Below are 20785 nucleotides of genomic sequence, written 5' to 3' on the forward strand. Positions count from 1 at the left end.
GTATGGCCCTGGAGGAGGCCTGTGTCTCCAGGTTGGCCACGTCAGGAGGCCAGGGCCTTGGCTTGGGTTCTGAGGGGCTCCCAGGCCTCCATTGCTATGGTGGCCAGTGGTAGAGCTCAGGCCACCAGGCCTGGTCTCCTGGCCTGGCTCAGAGGACGCCTCAAAGTGTGTGGGTGTGTAAGGCTCAGAAAACTCTCAGAAAGCGCTCCCCTGAAGGGTCCTGGACTCCAGGCCAGGTGTGAGTGATATTCTGGACTATGCATACCCAGTGTTTGTCCAATAAAACAAAGGTGGTGAGACGGGTTGAATAGCCTCTTCACAGAGGCACATTGGGGAAAGCTATAGGGACACTGAGGAGAGAGGTCATGAGCTCTCACTGTCCCACAGTGGGTGACCTTGGAGCTGTCCATAGGTAACAGGGAGGAGGAGAGAACTGGGGTATAGGAGGAGGGAACTGGTGAGTGAAGGCAGCGAGATGGACTTCCAGGACCAGATGTGGCCAGTGCATGGGGAGTGATCACAGAAGTCACTGTGGACAGTGAGTGGAAAGACCCTTGGGCTTCAGGGTCTGAAGTGTGTTTTAAGTCCATTGGTGTTTGTTGCAAGCCTCCTTAGTGAAGAAGCTTCCTGCTGACTAAAGACTACTCCCAAGTCACCTGGGAGCTGGATAAAGCCACCTCCAGAGACATCACAACATTCTGGGTACAGAGCAAGATGGATTAAGCAGACTTGGAGTTGAGCCCTGTCTTTGACACTTCCTAGGGGTGGGGTCTTGGACAGTCCTGTAATTTAGAAGCCCTGGAAGGGACCCAGCTTGCTTTTCCATCTGCACTCACCTTGCAGAGGGTCCCTGAGGCTAGGATTAGACTATGTCCCCGAGCCCCGCATGTCCCAGGGCCCCGCTCCAGTGGATGCCTGGAAATGCTGAATGGGTATAGGCTCCAGTCTTGTTTGACATCACTTCAGTTTAGGAAGGAGGCTGCCAGGAGGCTATTCTAATTTTAACAATCGGAAAATGACTCAGAGTCTGAAGAGGGCCCGGGAGTGATTTTAGAGCTTACTCTAAGTTGGGTCTGTAGGTGGACGTTACAGAGGCAATCAGCTTTACATTCCTCCTAATAGCTTTCTTGATGAGGGGAGGAAGGAGCAGCAGTGGGCTGAGTTGCCATCACTTGTGGAACCTAAGCAGACAGAAGCCAGGCTGGCAGGCCTGGCTGTGTCATCTGGGGAGAAGGCTGGCGCTGACCTCCTGGGCTTGTCCTGCTGGTGGGACTGGCTTCAAGAGGAAGCTTCTCTTCGTGACATGGGAGAGCCAGGGAGCCACACACCACGCTGGTCCCCAGTGGAGTCTCTGTGGGAGTGTGGTGGTGTATCTGTCTCAGTGGGACAGACTCTGAGTTTTGAGACAACAGAGCTGCCGGGGAGCCGCTGTCATTCTGGATTCCAGTGATTAATCAGCCCGTCTGGAAGGGATGGAGCTCTTGCTTCCCAACTGGGACAACGAATGGCTTTCCTTTTGAGACCTGCCAGGTTCCAGCCCTTTTACAGCCTGCCACAGATTACTTCTTCTCTGGGCAGAGAATGATGGGCCATTGCTGAAATGCATTTGGAAGGGAGAGATTCTGAGCAGAGCGATACTGTGGTTTTCTCACAAGCGCTGATAAAGAAGTTGATGTATAAAGACTAAATTGGATTTTTACTAAAAAAGACTCAGTTCTGGGTGTTTAGTGAGAAAAAGAGTTACAATGGCTTTGAGGGGCTGCAGGAAGGAAGTGCACATCCAGAATACAGGTGTGGCTCTGGGAAGGCTGGACCTGCTCTTGCTGTGGGAATTTGGGCTCTTGGCTCCTCGGTTTCTTTGCCTGTAGGATGGGCACACACTGCTGGCTGCCCTCTTGGTCGTGATCATGCTTCTCTGGTGATGGTCCTGGAAAGCCCAGGTGGGCCTCTGGGGTTAGGCATTTCGGTGTGGTGACTGCTGTGGGGTCAGGAAACAGTGCTGTGGGGAAAGACAGTGGCAACTGAGATGTCACGGCTGAGTCATCTATTCTTATTTTTAAGTCAAAATTTGCCCTTTTAAGATGAAAATAGTCAGTTGCCTTCTTTCATCCAGCAGAGATTCAAGGCTCACCAGAACAAATATACATGGAAAGATTTTCTTGTGTGGTTCAGATAAGTATAAGAAGCTAGTTTAAAAGCTTTTAGGGCAAGGGATATAGCTCAGCAGTTCAGTGCCTGCCTGATAAGTGTGAGGTCGTGAATTGGATTCCCGGTACCAATAAATAAATAAATGCATGCTTTTAAATCTTCTGTTCAGTAATTGTGGCTGCATAATGGTTAGGACAGGCATCGCAGGGCTATGAAACTCTTGTATGTTGACTTTTTTTGCAGGAGGGGGGAGTTTTGAGACAAGGTCTTGCTATGTAGTTCACACTGGTCTTAAACTTACTATGTAACCCAGGCTGGCCTCGAACTTGCTACCTCAGCCTCCTGCCTCAGCCTCTCAAATGATGGGTTTATAGGTGTGAGCTGCCACCCCTGGCTATATGTCTTTGAGACAAACTGGGCTGGTACCTGTTGGGGATGGCAAGGGTTTTAGAGGCCAATCCTGACCCCTCGGGGCTGTGGTGCTTGCATTTTCTAAGGCAGCTCCTCTTATTCGGAGCTGAATCAGGTCTTCTGGAGACCCAGGAAGTGGGAATCCCATCTGCTTGTGTTCCTGCATTAAGGAGCAAACAAAAAGTTGCCTAAGTGATATGGCATGCTGACAACTGCCGGTGTTGTCAGGATGGACACACCTGAGGCTTTGTCCTTGAATCGTCTGTTTCTCACTGAGGCCCAATGAGGGAAGTGTTCTTGTTGTTTCCATTTTACAGATGAGAAAACTGAGGCATAAGAAGATTCAGTAACTGCCTAGGGCTACATGCAGGGAAAAGGGTCCTTTTCCCTTTTACGAAAGATTGATCTTCCTTTTTCCTATTACCTAACTTTTATTTTGGTCTTTATATTTGGGCTTCTCATATAAGAGAAAACATACAATATTTGAACTTGTATCTCTGGTTTGCTTCACTCAATATTAGGGTCTCAAAGTGTACCGATTTGCTTACAAATGATTCAGGTTTTTTCTTCTCTGTGGTACTGTGTATAAATTCCACACTCCCTTCATCCATTCATCTGTTGATGAACATAGAGGTCATTTCTGAGATTTAGCTCTTATGAGCTGTGCAGCTGCCATCAGCATCGGTGTGCATGTGTCACTGTCATGTGTCTTCAACTCTTTTAGGAAGATACCTACATGGAGAGCAGCTGGCGTGAGTGGAATTTGAGGACTCTCCACGTGTTCTAACTTATATGTGCACTGTCTTTGTGTCTAGCCCCCAAATAGACCTCGAGAGAGGGAGGGATATGTCACCTGCCTTTGCACAGATGGTTTGATCATTGTCCTCATTTTATAGGTAAAGAAAGTGAGGGTCATTGGAGGAGAAGCCTTGACTCACTAATCCCTGTAATGGCATTGCAGGAGAACCAGGCCTTCGTTACAGAGGTGACCTCTTCCCGAAAGCACTCCATCACCTTAGGGTTTTCTGTGCTGTGCCCACTCTCGGAGAGGATGAGGGCAGCAAGAGCTTCCAGCCCACAGGGACCTTGCCCTCCTCATCTCCGTCATGACCTGCCCTCTCTCCTTCTAGAGGCTGGCTTGCCTGGCTGCCAGGACCCTTCCTTTAAAGAAGATGAATATGTTTTCTTTAAGATACACCTTTTTTCAAGTGATTCAAATAAAGCCGTAGATGTCATAGTGGTCTAATTTTGCCAGTGATGCCAAGCTAGAAGGATTAGGAAGTGTTTTAGATGACAGATCCAGAAAACACATTTCCTCTGGTTACATTTACCCCATTGCTCCAAGATTCTAGGAGTCCTTTTTCAAGATTCAGTCCATCACCTGGCACTTGGTTCAGAAAAAACAGCTGCATGAGGATAGGACAAAGTCAATGAGCCTTGTAGGGAGTGGGTGGGGAAAGAGTCTAGGCGCTTGTAGCAGAGACACATTCTCATTTCCGGAGGAGGAACCGTGGTTCCCTGCTCTTGTCGGGAAGATGTTGCTGTAGGCATCTGGGCTTCCAGGGAGGCCAGGTCCCAGGGGGCGCTGAGAGTGGAGTCTCCTTCAGGTATAACAAGGATGTGCTGGCGAAGGTGATCCCAGGGAGACCGTGGAACTGTCCTGCTTGGCTCCCTTCCATAAATGCTGGCCAACAGACCCCTGGTGCTAGGCCCTGGCATGGGTGCTGGTGGGCGGTACCAGGCGTGTCCCTGTTCTGTGAAGGTTGTGAGCTGGTTCTTTTTGTCCTGTGGGTATATGGTGCCAGAGCAGGACATGGAGAGATCCGCTCACTCTAAGTGGGCAGACTGGGGCCCGGAGCTGAGGGGTAGGGGTAGGGTTCTTAAATCCTGTGATGAGCAGGGCGGCACTGATGGAGTTTGATCAAATGCGAGTTATGCTCCTTTTCAGCAAGGCCTAAACTTGTGTCACTAATTTTACCAAGAATCCTGCTAAGTCCAGTGGTGAGCATCCACCACTCTAAACCCCATGTCTCTCACCAACCCAGGTGAGGTCTGCTTTCCTATCCCACCTTCATCCAGAATTCAGGCCAAGCAGCTTAGCCAGGTGGGAAGTGTATGGAAGGGGGACCCCTGTAACCACCTGAGGACACACACACACCCGAGCTCTGCACACCTGTGCTACCAGGTGCAGGGAGAGGTGGCCCTTTGAGAGGTGCTGTAGTCACATCCTGGTCCAGCTGTGGGTGGTTGTGACAGTGAGACCAAGGTGTCAAAGCTCTTTTGCATGGCAGACCCTCCACTGGAGAAGCTGGGAGCTGTGGACAACAGCTGAACGAGAGTTGAAGAGGTAAAAAAACATTTACATAGGGGCTATTGCAGCAGGGGGAGAGACCTCAGTGTGGAGCAGGGTTTTATTCAAACACAGCATGGACCAATAGGGATTCAGAGCCAAGAAGCCAGCTGAGGATTGGAGATGGAAAATTACTAAGAGGAGACACAGGGATGGAAGATTCTGGCTAAAGCAACTGGAATTCCTGAGAAAGGCTGTGATGAACAGACATTATTTGGGGATGGTGGGGTTGAGGAATTTGGTAACTGTCAAGAGTTAGGATTGTTAGTGGAGTGTAGTACCACACGCCTGTAATCCCAGTGCTCTGGGAGGCTGAGGCAGGAAGAATGCAAATTTGAGCCCAGCCTGGACAACTTAGGGACTTAGTGAGACCCTGTCTTAAAATAAAAAATAATAAGATCAGGGAATGTAACTCAATGTGAAGTACTGAAAGAAAAAATAAAAGTGGAGGATTTTAGCTACACTGACTTACTAGGATTTTTGGTAAAATGGGCCAATGTAAAGGCAAACCCAGAAGCCCAAACACCTAGCCCTAGCTGGGAGGAGCTCTCAGAGAACCTTAGTAGCGTTTGGTCAAGAGGAGACTATTCTGGGGTAGATCGAAGAGTTCTGATCTGGATCCCTGTCCGTATGAGCTCCTCCTCTACAAGGGAGGCGGACGTGGGAAAGACAACTGTAAGTCAGAGTGGAAGCCATTCATGGAGGCCTGGACATGTCAGTTCATCCCCTTGTCCCTTATTCAATGAGTGTTTGCTGGGCACCACTCAGATCAGGTGGGCTGTGCTTGGTACAGGTCACTTGCCTTGGGGCAGTCAGTCTGGGGAGGGGTGACCTTGCAGCCACCGGCCTGGAGAGTAGCACAGAGGTCTGTCCCTAGGGCAGGGAATTCCAGCAGAGACCATCACAGGGACCACAGTCAGGGAAGCTCTGGATGGGGTGAGGTTGATCTCTACGGTAGACAATTTTCACACTGTACTTTTGGGAAGTGTTGTAGAGCATCACAAAAATACTTGGTTTTCATCTTTTGGGATAAGTATTTTATCATGGAATCAAAAGCCTCAGTTTTCCAGAATGAGGAGCACATAGATGTCACTGAGTCCCACAAGCATTTCTTGACTTGAGACATCAGCCAGTATCGTGCTGATGCATCTGTTCTGCCTCCACCACTGGGCATTTTTTAAAAATTCAGATCATTCACTGCTTGTTACCTGTTCCTTTTCCCCCATGTTTTAAATTGTGGTAAATTGCATTCCTTCTTGCTTTAACTCTCTGTATTGTGAGGAGCGTTCCAGGCACTTTCAGGGTCTCTCCTCTGTATGTCTGAGTAGCTAGATTGTAGTTTATTTGAATAATCTGTTGTTGAATATGTGCTTGCAGTGTGGGTGTGGGTGTGTTTTGGTGATTCTAAACAATGCCACAGTTCATAGCCTTGACATAAGGTATGTGTGCATCTCTGTGATTTGCCTTTTAGAATCTAGCACTGGGTGGGCTAAAGGGGATGCAAAATTTAAGTATTTTAATGTATAGTTATCTCCGCTATTTAAAGAGAGTTTATTATGGGCTTTATATGCATCACTGCCTTTAAATGTCATAACATAGGTAGGAACTATTATTATTTCCTCCTTCAGGATAAAACACTGTGGCTTAGAGAGATGTAGTAGTTTGCCCCAAACCTCAGAGCTGGATGGTGGCATAGGAGGCAGAAATCCATGAAGCCCACCTCTAAGACCCTCCTGGGACATTTCCTGGAGTTCAGTGGGGCAGTCAGGGTGGGGCATTTTCTTGGAGCACCTACCTGTGAATTATTACTAAGAAAACAAAATCAAAAGCTCTGCCAACTACACAGTTGATGAACTTTTATTTTGAGTTTATTTATTTATTTAAAGGTTGGGACTGGGGCTGTAGCTCAGTAGTCCAGTTCTTGCCTGGCACTCATTTGAGGCTCTGGGTTTGATCGGCTCCCATCTTGCAGAAAAACAAAACCAGTACAACAAAATAAAAGGAAGGAGGGAGAGGAAGAAGGAGGAAGGGAGAGAGAAGAAGGTTGGATATGTTTAGATGTTTAATGAGTCCCCTATTTTAGTGAATTGATTTGTAATGTCTCTCACTTATTTTTATTAATATGTGGATCTCTTTCGCCGTAACCCTCCTACATATCATGGTGAATATATGTGGTGACTATATTTCCCAGTTATGTCATTTGCCTTTCATTTTATGCTATTTTCAACACAGGGGCTCTTAAATTTTACATAGCTAGACTTACATCTTTATAGTTTCTACATTGTCCTGCTTAGAAAGTCCTGCAGATACTCCACGACTTTATAAATAACCCAATTAGATGTTATTTTGAAACAAATAGTTTCATTTTAAAATATGTAACTCTTGAGGCTGGGGATTTAGCTCAGTGGCATAAGCGCCTGCCTTGCAAGCAGGCAGTCATGAGTTTGATCCCCGGTACCGATAAAAAGGAAAAAGACAAAAAAAAAAAGTAACTCTTTAATATAATTAGAAATTTTTAATAAAGTAAACTTTTAGTGATATCTATTTTTCCAAATAGTTAATCCAATGTCCTAAAACTATTTGTTGAATAACTTACTTATTTCTCTCCTTAGTAGAGATAACAACCTTATACACAGTTCCTCTGTTTCTGAACCTTCTGTTTCTATCCCCTAGAACTCTGATGTTTTCTGGGTCTATGCCCGCTATTTAAGTTACTCTAGCTGTATATTACTGTTTACTGCCTGAGACAGGAATTCTCTTCATCGTGGGACTTTTCTTTGCAAGGATTTTTTTAACTCTCCTCTCCTGTTTGTCCTTATTGTAGAACTTCAGGATCATTTTGTTGAAAGGGAAGAAAAAAGAAGAATAAGGGGAAGAGAGGAAAGAGAAAGAAGAAAGAATGAAAAAGAAAAAGATGAAAAGGAAGGAAATTCTGGTTGAAATTCAGTGAACTTAGAGACTGATTTAGGCAGAATAAAATTTTTTAATTTTGAGTGTTCACATTCGGTTCTAGGGTACTTTTTCTTTTTAATTCTTACCTTTTATATAAAAGTTGTAGTTATTCACTTGTATGGAGATAAAGATTTCTTTTCCTCACCCATTGCTAGGTTTGTGGCCCTACAACAAACAACAGATCACTAAGAAAGCATGCAAATTTATTTCAGTTTTACATGACACAAGAGCTTTCATTAAAAAATGAAGACCCAAAGAAACAGGTGAATTTTTATGCTTAACTTTGATGAGAAGCAGATGATTGTAGAGAAGGCTGATGGCAGTCAATGGGGACTTACCAAGGTCTGTTTGTCCAGCTTCTTTTGTGCCCCTATATTTTCAGACACAAGATGTTCCCTTTTTCCTTCTTTTTGTTTTTTGTCTTTTTGTTTTGTTTGGGGCCTTGTACATGTGAGGCACATGTTCTACTGCTAGTTATGCCCCTCGTCTCCAAGTGAATGATACTCTTTTACTGTTATGGTGGCTCCTCTTCTTGACAAGTATCTTCTGGCTAATTATTGCTGCTATGTAGAAAACTCTGATTTTGCACATAACTCTCCTGAGCAGCTTCCTAATTGAGCATTCTCATGGATCCCAGTAGTTCCTCATGGGTTTCCTGGGTAGACAATCATATCATGTGTGAGTAACAATACCACTGCCTCTTCCTTGCCCATGTTTTTATCTTGTCTCTTTGTCCATGGATTGAATTGTCTGTCATCTTCCCTGGGGACAGGACTGAGCAGAGGTTGTGAGCATCAGCATTCTGCGTGCATCCTGAATTTGATGGAGTCGCTGCTGTTCGACCTGCTGGGATCTAGCTGTGGTTTGCAGCAGCCCTTGTGTCCTGCAGGTGTCTTCCATCTCATTTGCTGAGAGGGTTTCATTATGCTTTGTCCTAAATCAGAAAGAAGTGCTGAATTTTATTAAGTGCTTTTATGAAGCGATTTGCATTTCCAAGGCTGACCTCTACCAGCAGGTGGACTGTATTTCTGCAGCTGGACCATCCAGCTGTGCGTGTGGAAATGGTGATTGTTCTCACAGTCTTATACATTTGTTCTCAGCTGTGTGGAGAAAGAACCATCTACACCAAATCCTGGTTTTCCCAGAGGCAGTCTCAGTGTACGAGTATTGTGGCCAGTGGATGCAAATCCAGTCCTCAGCATGAATTTGGGGAGGATGTGGACGAGAAAACGCTGTGAAAATTTGGACATGGGATGGCTGTGGAGCTTCCCCTCCCCATGTGCACTAATTAGGAGGCCATAACCGAGACTAGGCATTTCATCCAGTTTCTGAGATGAGGTTAGTATCATGTTTGCCTCACTGAGGAACTGAATTACAATACCATAGACATTTAAATTGCGGGCCATAAAGTGCCTGTCAAGTGCTAATTGCAGCCTTGTGGAGCTGTGGTATTACCAACCTCATGATTACTCCAGCTGCTGCCTGGTGAGCAGGCTTCCCAGCAAAAGCACCTCCCTGTAAAGGTGTGACTGCCATGGTTGAGTTTTGCTTGGAGAATTAGACCTGCCTTCTAAATAAGTAGGTGGTGAGAGTACTATTGGTTGGAGCTGGGCAGCAGTTGGGAGAACCCTCAGGATCCTGTCAGTTGTCTTGGCTGAAAACAAGTTGTTCTAAAGCATTTGGGTTGAAAATATGATCAAGATCAAAATAAACTCAAAATGATGAGTTCACCAAAAAATTATAAGTACCGGCTATTACTAGATTTTCATATATTGGCAATTTTGGTGCATTATATATTCAATAAATATTCATTTATCATGTGCCAGTTAGTATTGTGAGGATGGGCACAGGGGACTGCACCTCCATGGATGGGTGAACCAAACAATGATTCCACCTGTAGAGCGCTTGCATGCCAGTCAAGTGACAGACAAATGACGTGTTAATACTATCTTAGGCCAGGGATAGAGCTCAGCAGCACAGCACCTGCCTGCCACGCGTGAGGTCCTGAGTTTGATTCCCAGTACCAGTATCTATCTATCTATCTCTATCTATCTATCTATCTATCTATCTATCTATCTATCTATCTGGTTAAAAAAGATGTTAGGCAATTGAGCATCTTTTATCTAGAATGGTTGGGAGCAACTGGGTACGGTAGAACATGCAGGTAACCCTAGCTACTCTAGATCTAGAGACCTTATTTAAAAATAAAATGAAGAGGGATGGAGGGCCAAAGATGCAGCTGATTAGAGGAGCCTGGCTCTAGGTTCAGTTTCCACTATGGGGTAGGGATCAAGGAAAGAAAGAGATATTTTGGGAGGGACACATAAATCTAAACATGAATGTACTTATATTTCATATGCACATGATACACATAATCTAAAGTGATTTTACATATTATTTTAAATAATTTTATGTATGAAACATTGGGTACATTGAACCACCAAAGAGCAAAGTGATATAGCCACACCTCGGTGGACAGCTTGTGGCATCAGTACTATTTCTGACTATGAATTTTTAGATTTTGGATCATACCTGCTTTTTTTATCTTTTGGATTAGGAGTGCTCAATCTGTCCTAGAAAAGCAAAGGAGTGTTAAGGATGAATGACCATGGCATTGCGTAGGTGGGTTCTCTCTAAAATTGTCCAGAGAAGGCCTCTGAGTTGGCACTGGAGAGAGATTGGGAATGTGGGGGCTGGTGGGAGAGCAGCTGGGGGCCCTGGGCAGGAGCTGGGGACTTCCACAACAGTAGGGTCCCTTGTGATTGGAGCAGAGAGTGGAGTGGTGCAGGGCTCCTTAGGGAGGGGCAGTGACCGCAGCCTGAGGATGCTATGGCCATGGAATATTTGAAGATTTTGAACAGGGAAATGATGTGATTGGACTCGTATTTTAGGGCCATTTTCCAAACTGTATTTTTTTTCTTGTTCATTTCTTCTGTGTTTTTTGGCGGAGGAGGCATAACTGGCTGAAAATGAAAGAGATATTAAAAAGATAGAAAACCTAGCCAACAACCATCACAAAAACAAGAAAAAAAAATAGAAAAATTGACAAAAGTGTTCACCCACCTACAAGATGTGGTCAACCTGTCCTGGGTGCCCTCCCTCGGGTTATTAATAAGTGAGGAACCAAGGTCTGGGACTATTCATTTTCCACCAGGCTGCTGCCTGAAGCAAGGCCGTGGCAGTCTGGGGGCTGCCAGCACACCTGCCTCTGGGCATGAGCCTGGAGCTGGCAGCATGCAAGTGGCCAGGCCCACCATCTTCTTGAGCTCAAAATAGCTGCCGCAGATGGTGCACTTGGGCAGTGGTAACACAGTTGGGACCAGATGGTGCAATAATCCTCTTGACATGTGACAAGATGGCTTCACCTTTCGTGTCATTCCTGTTGTTCCATAGGTCCATGAAGCAGGGGAGGTTAGGAGTGGGAGTATTTGTTCAATGACTATTTGAGGTCATCGGTCCATATCTAGAATTTCTTCCTTTGCTTCACAGGGTCCCCTGTGTCCTGAGGCACCTGCTCACCTGTTTCCCATAGCACCTGTCGTTGGTTCAGGCTGGCGGGGCATCTCTGCTTTACAGGGTCAGTCAGGGATCCAAGTTCCTCACTGCCTGTTGTTCCCTTACGCTATAGGGTCGGTCTTCAATAGTATGGCTTAGTGAGGGTAGTGGTACACCTTGTTACCATCCAGAAGTAGGGTAGGGGAAGAGTCTTAGTTACTTTTCTCATTGCTGAGATAAAATATCCAGCACCCAAAGTTAAAGGAAGAAAGTTTTATTGTACCTCACAGTGTGTGGAGGTTTCACTCATAGGACGCTGGCTCCAGAGCAGGGTGGTATGGCAGAGGAGAAACAGTTTATGGCAGGCAGCAAGCAGGAGAATGGAAAAGCACCAAGTTACAGAAAGAGCAGTCCTCTTTCTGTCCCTTCTATTCTATCCGATGTCGAAATTCTTAGGGCAGGTAGCACTCACACACACCTAGGGTGGGCCCTCCCATGACCCATACCCAGAGCTATACCAAACGAATTGATGGACTAATTTAGTAATCACATACCCTTAATTCCAACATCACACACACTAGACCCAGCCATCTCTGAAAAATCCCACCTATGAGTGCATGAGGCTTTGGGGGGACATCTAGACACAAGCTAAAACAGAAGTGCAGAAATCAAGACCTTGTAGAACCTTGTTCTACAGCTGCAATGGCACAGAAATTGTACATAGCACATCCACTTAATTTAAATAGAATTACTTAGAAATTAGTGACACTAAATTTTGTTGTAATAAAGAGAGGGAAAAAAAGTGCCCTAAAGGATACAACAGCAAGTGTGTTTAGGTGTGTTAAATAGATGACCATATTAATATTTTTGATTGGATCATTGAACATTTGCAGTCTCACTGTTTGAATGTTCATTTTGTATGCTTTGATCCTGTGATCTGAATCACTGTTTCAAAGATGATAGTGTGTGATCTATTAACCGGTGATATCTTACTGTTTTTTTTCTATAGTTCTGTATTACTTGTACCCTTACACTGTTTTGTTTTGTTCTGTTTTTTTTCTTTTTCCTTTTAAATAAAAAAAAAAATTAGTGACACTGTCACTGTGTGACCACCTGGCTATCTTAAATTTAATGGTGTGCCGTATTAGTTTCTTATTGATGCAATAGCAAATGACCACACACTTTAAACCACACAAGTTTATTATCCCGTAGCTCTAGAAGTCCAGGGTCCACAGGAAGTCTTGCTAAAGTCTAAATGTGGCAGAACTATTTCCTTTAGGAGGTTCTGAAGGGAAATTCCTTGCTCTTTATAGGTTCTGCATTGCTTGGCTCATGACCTCTTCCTTGAATCACTCAAACTTCTTGATTGCATCTTTATGTCTCTTATGACTTAACCTAAGGCTAACCCTCACCCTAGCCCTAACCCTCTCCCCAACCCTAACCCTAACCCTAACCCTAACCCTCACCCTAACCCTAACCCTAACCCTAACCCTAACCCTAACCCTAACCCTTGACTGTGCTGTGCAGGCAGCTCCTCTCTCCCGTCTGTCACACGCGGTGTGCCCTGCACTTTCAGTGGGCCAAGGGTGAGATGCTGCTGTATTGACCATGAGCCTGGACCCTGTTGCAAGGGCTTTCTCTTACTGCTTCTCGCTCTGTCATCCGTATTCACCTCACCTTCCAGGGCACCCCCTTCAGGGTCCCCAGACCAGGAGTCAGCACTAATACCAGGAGTAGAAATGAACCCAGTGAAGCAGGCCCAAACGTTTCTGTGGCACAGTTTGTGGTTGAGTGTGCTCTTGTTCCCTCAGAAAATGGTTGAAGACATCTCCTGGATTTCTGGGCTGTGTGGACGGGGATCCTGCAAAGGGTTGCCTTCCCATGCCCATTAGTGGCAATTCGTGAGGCTCCTCTTGTGTTCTGGGCACTGTGCTGGATCAGCAGCGGGGAGCTGGTAAGAGAAGTTTCTAAACTTCCCTGTTTCTTCCTAGAAAATGACAGATACAGAAAGACCCACAGAGGCGGAATGGGTTGAGACTGAAGAAGGAGAATGCTCACTTGTTAAGCAAAGTTTATAAACCTTTGTGTTCCTTCCCCAGAAGATGGATGTGGGTGTGTGGATGGGTTTTTCTGTGACTGATGGGTCCCAAACGAGGCTTTGTCCTTAAGAAACCATTACCATTTGTCTCCTCAACAGGCCTTCCAGTGACCTTCAGAGATAGCAGCTGAATTATTAGTGCGGAGCCTGGGTCAGACAAGGGCTTACTGGTGGAGCACAGGTCTATAGCAAAGTGAAAATGATTCTGGCCGTCACTAAGCTCTTCCTTTTCACATATGCCTCGCTTGCTCAGGAGCCTTAGGGCATGAATTCTACTAAGGTGCTGATTTTTAGGGAACTAAGTTTTCTATATTTGTGCACCGAAAGTATTTTCTTTTAAAAGATTGGCCATATTGCATTTTCCCCAAAATGTTTTTATTCCTTGTTTTTAAGCTTATGAAGCCCTTTTCGTATATATGTTCATTGTAAGAACAAGAAATGAGGAAATACTTACAAACAATAAGAGCCTTTATCTGCTCCTCTCAGAGACATCTGGGGGCGGAGGGAGACTCGAAGGAGAGGGAAAGGGGAAGTAGAAAGGATCCATGAGAATACACTTACTACATATTGCAAACATAATAGTAATAACAAACTTGTAAAAACGTAAACGAGGTAAGCACTGCTAACACCCCATCGTCTAAGATTTGGTATTTGTCTTAGATACTTTTCTCATTGCTAAGACAAAGTATTCAACACCCAAAGTTACAGAAAGGTTTATTTAGCTCAGCGTTTGTAGACTTTTCAGTCCATAATTGGCTGACTTCTCAGAAGCAGAAAATAGCATCTTTTTCACCTTTTATCTTATCCAGGGTGCTTGGATTAGGGTGATGCCAACCAACCAGTGGACTGATTTAGTAATCACTTACTATTTTTGTGAGACAGGGTCTCCCTGTGCAGTTCAGACTGATCTTCAGCTTACTTTGTAGCCCGGGCTGGTCTCAAACTTGTAACAATCTTCCTGCCTCAGCCTCCCAAGTGCACCACCACGTCTGGCTAATTATATACTCTTACTCTCAGCATCACACACTCTAGACCAATCACCTCTGAGAAAGTCTCACTTGTGACCAGATAAGTAAGGCTTCTGGGGGAACATCTAGACACAAGTCCTAAGAGGATTTTAAATTTCATCTTACTGATGATTCTAGATCTTCTTTATTAGCTGTCCTCTACCACCACCTGGGAGTTTTTTGCCTTTCATAGGACTTTTGAGTATGGACATGCTAGGTGTGTCTGCTGTTTATTTATTAATTTGGCTTATTTTTATTTTCTCTATCTCTCTCTGTCTCTGTCTCTGTCTTTCTCTCTCTCCTGTGTGGAGGATCAAATCCAGGACCTTGCAAATGTTCTGCCACTGAGTTCCGTTCCCAGCTATTGGCTTTGTGTTTTGTTTTCTTGGCACCTGCCAGCACTTTCTGCTGCTATACATAAACCTGCCTTATAGTCCCTTTGCTCTGCACAGGCACCGTATCTTCTTTTTCTTATTTAGAGAAAACCGCAAAGCAGAAAAGGGTAGAAATAATACAGAATTTCAAAAAAAGAACAGTAAGAAAACACTAGTTGATAGATAACCACACTACTAAGTTTGTGTTAGTTCATCAAACAGAATGGTTTGTACTGTCATTGTTTGACTGTCCACTCTTTGCGCTTTGGTTTTGTGACTTGAGCACAATATGTTGATTCTAAGGAGCAAATCTTCACTCCATGTTGAATGATTCTCCAGCTAGGATGCTTCTTGCCGGCAGGCAACGAGTAAGTTCTGCCGGAGATTATCACTGTCTGTATTTTGATGGGGTGACATGTATTTCCCACTTTGGTTGCTATGGTCACTTACTGCACTGGAGGCCTTATACTTACTTGAATTTTCATGTACATTCAGACTCCTAAATTATTGCTTATGATCTGCTCTAAAAGATCACCCCATAATGAAGTAATAAAATTATTGTGAATACAGAAGATTGCCTGTCATATGCCTGGCAAGATGATTAAAGGCAGTAGAAATTGCCAAATCTCTCAGGCTAGATCAGGGAATTCTTAGAATTAAGGAAGGGAGAGGTGACCAACTTTTGTGTGGTGAAGAATATCAAGTTTTATTGAAAGGTTCAGACTGATTTTTGAGAAAAAGCATTTAATTTTCATTGAGAGACAATTTAATTAAAGAAACATGGAACCGCAAATAGCAAACAGCAAGTTTAGTAGAAAGCCCTTATCTCCCTTACCCTCTGATTTGCTTGAGATATATTCTGTCCACTAGAAAAATGCTGAGGGCTTCCAGGTCATAAGTTTGGAAAAGCAGAGCAAAATTCTGTGTGCACGCGGCAGAGCGGGCTCCGACTCACAAGGACCTTGAGAAGCTGAATCTGAAGAAGGCTTTGAGTTCAGTGCTGAACTCAAAGTGGTTTAGATACACCTGTGCTTTGTGCTAGTCAGGAAAAGGATTTTCTATGTTCTTTTTCAAAAAGAAAGAAATTCTAACACATCCTACAACGCGGATGGAGCTTGTGGGCGCTGTGCTAAGTGAAAGAAATCAGTCCCTAAAAAGGGCAAATACTGTCCTATTGAGCTTATGTGAGGTAGCCAGGAGCTGTAAGGTCACAGAGACAGACAGGTTACTGGGGTGGGGAGGGGAAATACAGAGTTACGTGGGTATAAAACTTCAGTTTTGCAAACATGGAAAAGTTCTGGAGATTGGGCGCTTGACATTGTGAATATACCTCGTACTATGTAAACTATAGTTAAATGTACACAAAGTGATATTAAGTACAATTATGATATTGTACAACTGTTACCATCATCCATCTCCAGAAATCTTTTCATCTTATAAAACTGAAGTCCTTTACCTGTTAACCCATAACTTTATGTACTGCTCCTGTAACCTCTGAAAAACACTGCTTTGCTTTCTGCCTTTATGAGTTGGACCACGTAAGGTACCGCACCACCATCACAATATTGGGAGAATCATCTAGTACTTGTCTTTTTGTGACTGGGTTTTTTCACTTAGTAGAATCTTTTCAGGCTCACCCATGTGTCAGCAAGTATCAAGATTTCTTTTCTTTTTAAGGCCAAATGATGTCCATTTTTCTGTCCCTTCATCTGTGGACTGATACTTGAGTTGCTTCTAAATTTTAGCTCTTGGGAATAGTGCTGCTGAGTGCACATGTGTGCACATCTCTCTCTGAAGCCCTGCTTTCATTTCTTTAAGATATATTCACAGATGTGGAATTGCTGGGCCATAGGATAATTCTAGGTTTAAATTCTGAAGAATCACTATATTGTTTTCCAGATATAAAATGGTTGTACCATTTTATATTTGCAGGGACCATATTTCTCCACTTCCTCACAAACATTGTTGTTTCTTCTGTTTTTGTTGTTGACAGTAGCCATTCCAGGAGGTAGGAAGTAACATCTGAGGTTGAATTTAGAAGTGACGAAAGTGTTCTCACATTGACCGTGGTAGTGGTTGCATGTGTGAATATATTCAAAATTATTAAAATCTTCACTTTGCAAAAGATGATTGGGAAATATGTAAACTACATCTCAATTTTAAAAAAGCCTTTGATGGCTTCCCACTACTCTTAGGAAAAAGTCCAAAATCCTTCAAGAGGCCCTTGGATTCTTGCCCAGCATGCCCTGGCCCTCTGCCCTGGTCCATTCCAGCTGGAGACCGCTCTATGCAGGCTGGGTGCTGCTTTCGCCTGGATGGAATCCCCGGCCCCACCCCAGGCGTTTGCCTAGTTCTCCTAGTTGAGTTTTCTTGTGTCTACCTAGCTGAGATCCTGTTCACATATCACCTCCTCTAGGAAGCTTTTCCTCACTGCTTGGACTTGGTTTTCAGTGACAGTGTTTATGGTTGCCTGCACCTGTACGCTTCCTTGATTATGTGTGGCAGGTACCAGTGTATAGCAGCCCCCGGTCTGTTGTGGATTCTTAGATCCCAGCAAGACTACCATATATGTGTTTGTGGAATGATAACTCAGTAATATAGTATTAAGATTTATAGTATTAATAATCTCCCTTCTTCCTAAAATACATCTAGCCAGCCTAAAATGTAAAAAAAAAAAACAGCAACAGTTAGGATGACTTACAAAGGATATTAATTAAAAGTATGCTCTAAAACCAAAATGAAACAGAAAATAGTAGAGCAAAAAAGAATTTCCAAAAGCGTGCCCAAATAAATACAGTAATTTATTAAATGATACATGTAGTATGTGAAATAAAACCTGAGTCTTCAACAAAGGGCATGGAGGGCGACTAGTTGCTCAGATTAAAAAAAACTAAAATGTTAAATTAATTAAATTAAAAGATAGAAAAAGGCCTTTAATAGATATTTTTCCAAAGAAGATCCACAAATGGCCCATAAATCCATGCAAAGATGCTCAGTTTCATTCATCATCAGGGAACTGTGACTCAAAACACCGTGAGGTACCACTTCAGACCCATTAAGATGGCTCTAATGAAACAAAACAGACAAAACAAATCACATAAAAGCTAACAGAAAATGACAGGTGTTGTTGAAGGTGTAGAGCAAACGGAACACTTTTGCTTCATTGGAAGTAAAACAGCACAGCCACTGTGGAAAAAATGTGGCAGTGTCTCCAAAACAACAATAGAGTTATAAATCTTAACAACCCTACTTCCGGCTATGTAGTCTAGAGAATTGAAAACACCGACTTGGACATGTATCTGTACGTGAATGTCTACAGCAACACTGTTCTGATAGATAAAAGGTGGAAACAGTTCAAATGTCAGTTGGTGGGTGAGCAGGAAGCACAGTGCAGAGCTGGGGTGTGTGCGCGCTTGGGCACATACCATGGAATGTGATTTAACCTGCAAAATGGAGAAAATCCGATATATGGTATAATGTGGATGGAATTTGAGGACATGATGCTAAGTAATGCAGATACTGTGATTCCTTGTTTTGGTTACTCTGGTTTTAAATTTTATTTTAAATAATCATACATTTTTCTTTTAACAAATCGATGTTGTTTAAAAATAAGTAAAGTATGTACTGAACCATTAAGCAGTTCACTTTGTGTTCTACATTTATTTCACCTTATTTAAAGTGCATTAATTAAAAGATAATCAACCACTTACTGCTCAAATACATACAAATAATATCAATATGAAGCCACTAAGCCACTGCCATCTTACTACAATCTAAAAGATTAACTCAACATTATGCTCTACTTAATACTATCTAGCAAAAACTAATAACTAATTTCAATTTTAAACAAACTTATGAACAAAACAAAATGAAATAAAATCATCTCACCACAGCCCCTGGACAGAGAATCAGTTTGCCATGGCTTCCAGGCATCGGTGTGTGGTGAGCGGCGAGGGCTTGTTTAGGCCTCTAATTATACGAGGTGCCTGGTGTAAGAAAATTCATGAAAACTAGAAGTTGGTGGTGGATACTAAGAGCTGGGAAGGGAGAAAGAAGCCATTGAACGGCACAGAATTTCAGTCTGTGATGTTGAAGAAGGGGAATGATTATTATGGTGGCTGCAAAAACAGTTATGAATGAATTTAACGCCACTGAGTTGAACACTTTAAAATGGTTAATATGTAAATTTTACATTTTTTATATCTTTATCACAAAAAAGGAATAAAAATGTTTTAAGTATTGGGTACTTCAGACCTTACATGTCTTAGAGCAAGATGATCTCCAGATTTAAGAGTGCAATGTGAAAAAGCTGTAATAGGAGTTGTGGCTGCCAGTGCAATTGAGTGGACTGTGGGATTGTCTAAGCCTGATTCTAAGAGGCAGCAACACCTTCATCCCCAAAATATTGGTAGATTTGAATTGAAAAATGTTAAGTGTCTGAAAGCCAGAACTATAGTTATGTTAACTTGGATTCCGCAGGCGGGCTGTGGGATGGGGAAGCTTGTGCTGAGGTTTCTTGGGAAGGACTTGGAAGAGTCACGTGCTAGCAACAGCCGGCTGGAGGGGTGGCAGGCATGAGTTCTCCTGGCACTGCCTTTCAGCTGACACCATAGCTAAGCCTGGGGAGCCCTGAGCCGGAGGCCACCCAATTCCGTCCCAGTGGAGGCGGTGGGCCTGGCTCTCTGCTTCCCAGCCCCGGCTGGTTACCAGCCACAAGCTGTGCCCTGGCATGAGAGAGTTCCCTGGGAACAGTGCCAAATTCCAGGAAAGGGCTCTGTTTAGAGCAGTCAGCACCTGGGGATCGGCAGATTATCCCAGCAGAGGGTACTGGGCAAAGTCCCACAGGATCCACTACAGAAGTAAACAAAACTAGAGCAGATACACGCAACTTACATGGCTTAGGTGTTTCCCAGGAACCAGAGTCTAAGTGGAGATCTTCAGGCAGGAGGATACATGGCAGGGGGCTCTGTGGAACAAAGCTGCGGACAAGGGGGCGGTGGCATGAAGTGGGCTAAGGAAGCAGCATTGTGACACTGCACATGGTGCAGGAGGTCTCAGTGGGGACCACTGGGGATTCTACCCTGGGAGAACCACTGTGATGTGTCCTGAATCAGTGCAGGGTGCCGGGCCCGTACACTCCCAGGCTAATCCTTACTGTGTCTAGACTATGCCTAGGGAGGAAGGCAGACTTGGGTAAGGCGGCTCACCTGGCTGAGGGCAGTTCCTGATGAGGCCTGCTTGGGAGACAACAGGTACATGACTTCTAAAGTGGGGACCTGGACAGTGCATTGCAATGCCCATCCCAGAGTGTGTCCACTTCCTTTGCATAACAAGTTCACTGGGAAACTTTAAGAGGAAGTTAGCAGGACAAACTATTGTCCCTATCTGTACAGCTGGTCATGGGAGGCATCTGTGCTCGTGTTCTCTCCTCTGTCTTCTGTTCTTCAGGCCTCAGCATCTGGGCTGACCAAGGTGCCTTACTGGATGGACTGAAGGCTCTGAGCTCTGGTCTCCAAAACCCTATGTTCTTTTCAGGCCATGACTGCTGCCCTGTACTCAGTGGGCACCAAACACCCTCTCTTCCAGGGCCCCTCTCCCAAAGAGTCTCCTCTCCTAGCCTGTTGGGATCATGGCACAGAGTATGAAGTGATCAGGTAGTCATTAAATTTTAATGGGACTCTTACCAGTACCCCACATTGAAAGTACTCTCCCTTGGAATTAGGACCCTAACTCGTGATTAGCCATGAATAATTCTTTAAATTTCAGTGAACTAGATATTCCATTCTTCAGTTCCACTAGCCACATTTTACATGCTCAAATGTGGCTCCATATTGGACAGTGTAGGAACAGGAGAGTTCTGTGCGTTCTTCTGGGGCAAATCTGCTCTGGACCCTGCACCTGAAATTTCCAGGATCAGAAACATTTTTTCCAGGTAGATCACTGTGAGGAG

The 20785-nt window shown here is 44.2% G+C and overlaps 1 protein-coding gene and 1 long non-coding RNA gene across 2 annotated transcripts in view; one reads left to right on the plus strand and one right to left on the minus strand.

The window, feature by feature from the left end:
- Gabbr2 (gamma-aminobutyric acid type B receptor subunit 2) overlaps positions 1 to 20785 on the plus strand; it is a 355790-nt gene that overhangs the window by 13420 nt on the left and 321585 nt on the right. The gene's annotated exons all lie outside the window — the stretch shown is intronic.
- LOC134473972 (uncharacterized) lies at positions 17768 to 19818 on the minus strand. The gene is made up of 3 exons (XR_010044493.1): positions 19729 to 19818; positions 18724 to 18821; positions 17768 to 17901 (listed from the first exon to the last, which is right to left on the minus strand). It is a non-coding gene; the product is annotated as an uncharacterized LOC134473972 (long non-coding RNA).

This window comes from Cavia porcellus, unplaced genomic scaffold, assembly GCF_034190915.1.
Source record: "Cavia porcellus strain 051 isolate PalLab524CR breed Dunkin Hartley unplaced genomic scaffold, mCavPor4.1 scaffold_1, whole genome shotgun sequence".
Lineage (NCBI taxonomy): Eukaryota > Metazoa > Chordata > Mammalia > Rodentia > Caviidae > Cavia > Cavia porcellus.